This window comes from Nannospalax galili, unplaced genomic scaffold (genome assembly GCF_000622305.1).
Source record: "Nannospalax galili isolate Female #2095 unplaced genomic scaffold, S.galili_v1.0 scaffold990, whole genome shotgun sequence".
NCBI lineage: Eukaryota > Metazoa > Chordata > Mammalia > Rodentia > Spalacidae > Nannospalax > Nannospalax galili.
In genome coordinates, this window is record NW_008328087.1 from 187,502 (window position 1) to 192,897 (window position 5,396).

The 5,396-nt window shown below is 43.7% G+C and overlaps 2 protein-coding genes across 5 annotated transcripts in view; one reads left to right on the forward strand and one right to left on the reverse strand.

The window, feature by feature from the left end:
- Bbip1 (BBSome interacting protein 1) overlaps nucleotides 1–4,883 on the reverse strand; it is an 18,814-nt gene extending 13,931 nt beyond the window's left edge. Inside the window, exon 1 of one of the 2 annotated variants that reach the window (XM_008846054.3) lies at nucleotides 4,728–4,883. The gene's annotated coding sequence lies outside the window, so the exon portion shown is untranslated. Of the gene's footprint in view, nucleotides 1–4,466; nucleotides 4,586–4,727 lie in introns of those variants that run through there. The other variant, XM_017801357.2, reaches the window with a different exon arrangement.
- Shoc2 (SHOC2 leucine rich repeat scaffold protein) overlaps nucleotides 4,475–5,396 on the forward strand; it is a 122,862-nt gene continuing 121,940 nt past the window's right edge. For 2 of the 3 annotated variants that reach the window (XM_008845897.3, XM_029569139.1), the window contains exon 1: nucleotides 5,134–5,220. The gene's annotated coding sequence lies outside the window, so the exon portion shown is untranslated. Of the gene's footprint in view, nucleotides 4,608–5,133; nucleotides 5,221–5,396 lie in introns of those variants that run through there. The other variant, XM_008845812.3, reaches the window with a different exon arrangement.

A 5,396-nucleotide genomic window follows, 5' to 3' on the forward strand; every position in this document is an offset into this window, starting at 1 on the left:
TTTCTTCTTTAAAAACTTATTTAAATTTAAAGCATCAGGCAATGTAAATGTTTTGAAAATATGATAAAGCAAACATATTTCATAATATAACTCAAGGTTGAAATAATGTAGGTTTTAAGTAAGCAGCAAAAGAGTAAATAAAACCCTGTAAAAAATCATAATCAAGGGACTAGAAATCTAGTGTACAATAAGAATTTATCTTGACTTTTTGGTAGAGATGACAAGTGATTTGTTGCTCACCCTAACAAAGTAATGATATCTGAAATATGGCAAAAAAAAGGAAAAAAAAAAAAAGACAAGACTATAAAGCATTTTGGGACTCTTAACCCAAGTACTAATCATGTTTACATATATACAGACATCAGCAAGATGGTGCCCCATAGTTCCAAACCAGTTTGTTTTCCTAGTCTGCTAGATGTTTAAATAGCATTTGAACCAATTTTGAAAACCAGCAGATTTCACATAAACCCACATTTTAGCTCTACTCAACAAATTTGGCAATATCTGGTAAATGTGCTCTCAGATTCTAGTCCTCACTGTTCCCACTGTTTCCCTTCCCTCTAGGCCAGTAAAAGAATCTGATATTGAACTGTTGAAAATACAGAGCCACTGTCATCTGTCAAGTTGTCTAACTACACCCTTTGGGCACATTTTTGTTTTTTTTTGAGATAGGATCTGGATGCAGCTGCCCAGGCTGGTGTTGAACTCCTGGGCTCAAGCAATCCTCCTGCTTCATCCTTTGAAGTAGCTTCTTAATGGTGTGTACCACTGTACCTGGCCTAGTGGGCACTAATCAAAGCCAGTCTTTAGGAACTGAAGGAGGCACCAGAAGCAATTCTGTTATATAAACAATATTTTTTTTTTATGACTATTCATTAAGTTGGCTCTTTTTTTGGAGACAGGATCTTCCTATATCCGTGGCTGGTCTGGAACTTGCTATATAGACCAGGCTGGTGTAAATCTCACAGAGATCCACCTTCCTGTTTCCAGTGCTGGGTCTAAAGGTGTGCATCACCACGCTTGGCTAGTTAGCTCTTTTTTATTTTATTTTTTTTTTGGTCTCCCTGTAGCCCCTGCTGGCCTGGAACCTGATATGTAGACCAGGCTGGCCTTGAACTCACAGAGATTCGCCTGCCTCTGCCTCCCAAGTGCTGGGATTAAAGGCATGTGCCACCACGCCTGGCCTAGTTAGCTCTTTTAAAGTAAGTTCTTTTGTGGATATTTATTAAGTTATCTCTTTTAAAGGAAATTTCATTTAGCCAGGTGCAGTTTGGAGTGGACATGGCAAGGAATGGTAGAAATAATAACAAAAATTATCTGGTCTTGTCTAAGAGTTGAGGTTGAATGATACATTAATTTCCAAAAGCACAGATTTTGGAGGTGTGGGTGTGGGTGTGCTCAGGGGATCAAATCTAGGGCTTCGTGTACATTACGCAAGCACTCCAGCACTGAGTTACACCTCTAGTTCCATGTAGATTTTCCAATGTAAACTAATGAAAAAAAGGTGAAAGGGAGAGTTCAGGAAGAACTGTTTTTCAGTTGACAAAAGGTAGTAACACTATTAATCAATTGCCCATATGCCAGCAGAGTGTGGACTGATACTCATCTGGGGAAGCCAAGTAACATCAGATGGCATACAGTTGGCGACAGCAGATTCTACTCTGCTTTGCTAGCTGGCATCTGCTGGTCGAGATGTGTTGCAACATGCTCAATTTGGCTAATTAATTCAGACTCATGTTAATAAAATGTGTGGTGTCTAGTTTCTGAAATGTGCCTGAGCCTTAGAACAGAAGCTGTTAATGGTGGATCTGGACGCTGCCACTGGCTCAGGTATACTCACCAGCAGATACCACTATTAAAGTTCATAGAAAGTAATACAGCTTACATAAAATGCTCTTCTCGAATAATCTCTCCTAGTTCAAAATTCAATTCTAGTTGGTGGTTTTAAACTTTTGGGAAAAAATTAATTAGTATGTGAGATAACTGGTTGTCTATGTCAACAGTATGCAAGGAAGAGAATCATTTGATATTTAACATTGTTTCTCAAAGTCTAGTCCTTGCGTGACTGAATAAAAATCTGTATTTTTTTTTTTTTTTTTTTTCTTTTTTAGACAGGGTTTTCCTGTAGCCCCTGCTGTCCTAGAACTCACTATGTGGACCAGGCTGGCCTTGAACTCACAGAGATCCGCCTGCCTCTGCTGGGATTAAAGGCATGCACCACCACACCCAGACTGAAAATCTGTATTATTCTGAACAATCTATACTATTTTTCTAAAGCCCTCCAGAAATCAGAATCAATGAATTGAAATCTAAGTTTTCCACATTAAACTTAAAGAAGTATTGAGTGTGTTGACTTTTTAAATATTTACTGCTTACTATGTGCCCAAATTAGATTGCTTTAGAAGTTATTAATAACCACCATATACTCACTACATTCTATGTGCTATAAGCCAAGCTAAAGTACTTTATATTCTTGAATTAATTCTGTTCAACAAATTTAGTTTTAAATAATCCATGGACATCTGGCTAGTGAATGGTCATGTTGCTGAAACCCAGGTTGGATTCTAAAACCCAGTCTTAACTGTTGTATTATTTTGCTGTCTTGAATTCAGAGTCAATTTAAAATTGCTTCATAATCCTATGTGAGCAAATTTCCTCCTACACAAAGAAAGCAACTACTGAAGTGCATTATTAAACTTTAAGTATGATGGCTAAAAACATTCTACATTAACCTAAGAAATTTCTTTCCACTTATCTTTCAAGATGAAAAATAAGTATAGGGTAGGAGGAGTACATGGGCTTGGCAGTCTTCATTTTGTGATTATAAACTAAATTCTACAGAGTCCTCTGTCCAGTGGGCAGAGAACGTTCCTAATGAACTAAGTGTTAAGTATTATCTTGATTTTGCAATTTTTAATAGGCAGTGCTTAATGCTACCAAAAAGCTATCACAGGAACACCAGGACCAATTAGAACTTGCAAAAGAATTTCAGGGAGAAAATAACTTTGCCTAAATTGGGTTGTGGCCAGATGTACAGCAGTTGCCTTGGTATCTGCTCTGATAACATCAAGATTCATCTGTATTTGAATCACAGAGCCCACACATCTTTCAACAACAGTCTGCAGGGTGCCAGGAGTTGAAACTCAAGAAACTATGCTGACGTCAGTATACTCTGCAGATTTTACTGTATCAATTCCAAGCACAGACCAAGCAGCAGCACTTGATTAAACGTAGGCAGGCTTATGTTCCCAGCTCAGGACACTAACAAACTCTACACACATCGGAGGATTAAATGACAAAGTCTTAGCTTGCTTAGTGGAATAGATTTAACTAGTAATGCATGGCAAGGATATGTGCAGCTGCAATTGAGCGGGCTTAGTCAAAACTGGAAGGCTAGGAATACTGTTGAATAGTCCTGCAAAAAGTATTTAATGTAATCAAGCCTCCAGTCTAGCTTCAGAGCTCACAAAAATAAGCCCCCCCCCTTCAAAAAGAGTCCTGGGTTAACATCTTCAAAATGCCATGTCACAGAGGGGAAGATGGGCACAGTTGTAGATTAGAATTGCCATAGTACATAAATTTTAATAGGATTCTGAGTTGCAGACTCAGTTTTTTTATGTTACAGACTTGTTAATTTTCTTATTTGTAATAATGATACTAGTAATAACTACTTCAAAATTCGTAGGAAATTCATGTTGGAAACCTTAGGGGGTTTGCCTAAGAAAAAGATCTGTAGCCAATTTTTTAAATGGCAATAAAATAGTAAGTAATGTGAGGAAGATTGAAATACATATATAAAATGTTTACAACTGTTATACCTAGGTAAAAGGATACGTGAATGTACATTATATGCTTTTAGCTTTTTAACTTTTTTTTCCCAAGACAGCACTTTAAGTATCTTTAAAGAATACAGTCATTACAATATTCACAAGTATTAAGTTGCTTAATAGGCCTTAGACGTTCGGGACTAAGGCAGTACACCGGTATCCAGAACTGTAGTCAAAACTTAAACAGAAAGGCGAAAGGAAAGGGAAAAAAAGGTAGAAAAATCAGAAAAACAGGTGGCGGGGAGGCCTTGCCGCGGTGCATGGCGGTGGGAGGTTTGGGGAGGGGAGTGTCATCATTTTCTTTTATAGTAGGGGTGTAAATTGATTTCCTCAAGGTTTTGGAACCCGTGGGGGCGTGGTCGGGAGTTCCATTTTGCAGCCGCTAGGGGCTCCGCCCCTGGGTCGGCCTTCAACCCTGCTAGCCCTCCCGGTCCGAAAACTCCTTCCAAATAGTCGAAGCAGGTCGGGCAGCCGCGCCCTACAGGGATCCTCAGCCGGGTGAAGGGAGGGCGGGCCAGCCGGAAAGAAACCTTCTTCCAGCGGAAGCGGCCCTGGGTCCCTCCGGTTTTCTCGGCGCTCTCTGCCCATGGTCCGTCAGGCCGGGGCCAGCCCCACGGGTGGGCGCCGAGGGACACTCACCTCACCCGGACACCCAGGTGCAGGGGAAGCACCCCCTGGGGCTCAGGCTGGGGCGACTTTTCCCGCTTCCTTTCTATCACCCTACTAGGAAGTGCCAAATACAGCTTCCGGACTTTCGAAGCTCTAAACTTGTTCACCTAGGTAAGTGGTTAGGCGGCTCAGTAAAGAGTCTGAAAAGCAAACCTGCAGTTCCTGACTACGAATTAACTCGGCTAGTGTGAAATGTCGAGTCACCTATGGTTCCTCTGTAGGCCTACTTACAAATGCAATCCTTCCCACTGGCTCCGCTGTTGCTCCGGGTAACAGTCAGACCCGGCTGAGGAAAAAAGTCAGTCGTACGGCAGACAGGAAACTCCGCTTGCCATTATCAATTATGGCTGCCTTAGCTTCAACAGTAACTTCCGATTGTGAGTCGTCGCTCTACGCCACTGGAGGCTTACTCTGTGGCTGAGCTAGCCAGCGGCGCCCAGTGGGCAGGAGACCGCGCGGAGCAGCGGAGGAAAGGAAAAGGGCGGGGAGAGGGAAGCTGGCGCCAGTGCCGCGCTCTGATTGGGCAGCTATATTTGCCTTGGCTCCGCCCACCCCTCTTCTGTAGCGAATGGCGGGCCCGCGTGGGGGGGCGGGGCGGGGCGATGGGAGCGAGAGTGTGTGAAGGGGCGGGGCGAGTGGGCGAGGAGGAGGAGAAGGAGAAGGAGGAGGAGGAGGAGGAAGAAGGCGGCGAGCGGGGAGGATGGCTGAGTGCGGGCTCCCGAAGGTAACCCGGGCCAGGCGAGGCGGAGGGTGTCTGGGGGTCGGTTCTGCCTGCTTTCCTTCCAGCCGCCCTGCCGGGCAGGCTGTCGATAGGGGGAGGCCCGGCGCGTCCTGACAGGCGCGAGCCGGCGCGGCTGGGGCGAGGCCTGAGGGGCCGGGGCCCGGGGAGGCGCCGCCGCC